The sequence below is a fragment of the Nematolebias whitei genome, chromosome 1 (genome assembly GCF_014905685.2).
Source record: "Nematolebias whitei isolate Nwh7 chromosome 1, NemWhi1, whole genome shotgun sequence".
NCBI classification, from domain to species: domain Eukaryota; kingdom Metazoa; phylum Chordata; class Actinopteri; order Cyprinodontiformes; family Rivulidae; genus Nematolebias; species Nematolebias whitei.
In genome coordinates, this window is record NC_056498.1 from 42316605 (window position 1) to 42317532 (window position 928).

The following is a 928-nucleotide window of genomic DNA, read 5'->3' on the forward strand; positions in this document are numbered from 1 at the left end:
ACAGATGTGTTGACAGACAGATGTGTTGACAGACAGATGTGTTGAGAAACAGATGTGTTGACAGACAGATGTGTTGAGACAGATGTGTTGACAGACAGATGTGTTGACAGACATATGTGTTGACAGACAGATGTTTTGACAGACAGATGTGTTGACAAACAGATGTGTTGACAGACAGAGAGGACATCCCTGCTGAGTTCCTCTCTCCACATTAAAAGGTTTTCAAGTGCTGAACTCTGAATCGGCGTCTTCTTGACTCACCTTCTTCCCCTGATCCAGTCCCACTGGGATGTCCCTGATCCCGGCTCCTGTGCAGTTCTCCCTCGGCCGATTGTCTTTATCTGTGTCGCTGTGGCAACCGTCCACTGATGTGACCACGGCTACGTGTGGCAGGAGGAGGAGGAGGAGGAGGAGGAAGAGGAGCTGCATGCTGACCAAGACCCTCAGGACAGCCGGTCTGAGGACAAACTGAAGGAGGACACCGTCAGGACAGCTTGAGCTGCTGAAACAGGAAGTGAGGAAATTATGTTTTGCTGACTCATTGAATTTGTAGCTGTTATTTGTTTACTTCATGATTGTTGTTGTTTATCTGAAGATCCAAACTTCCTGTGGTTCTCCCCACAGAACTGGAGGCTCAGCGACAGAAGCCAACTTCACTCAGAGGACAAATTAAAACATCTTTGACTCAGTTTCTGTGGAGACAGAAGGCTCCGAGCAGAACCAGGCTCCGAAAACAGAGAAATCATTTATTACTGCCGGTTCAATTCCCTGCCAGGGGTCTTTCTGGGGGGAGTTAGCATGTTCTCTCCGTGCTGCGTGGGTTTCCTCCCACAGACCAAAAACATACATGTTAGGCTGACTGGTAAATCTAAATTGTCCCTAGGTGTCCCTGTGATGGACGGGAGACCTGTCCAGGTGTCCCTGTGAT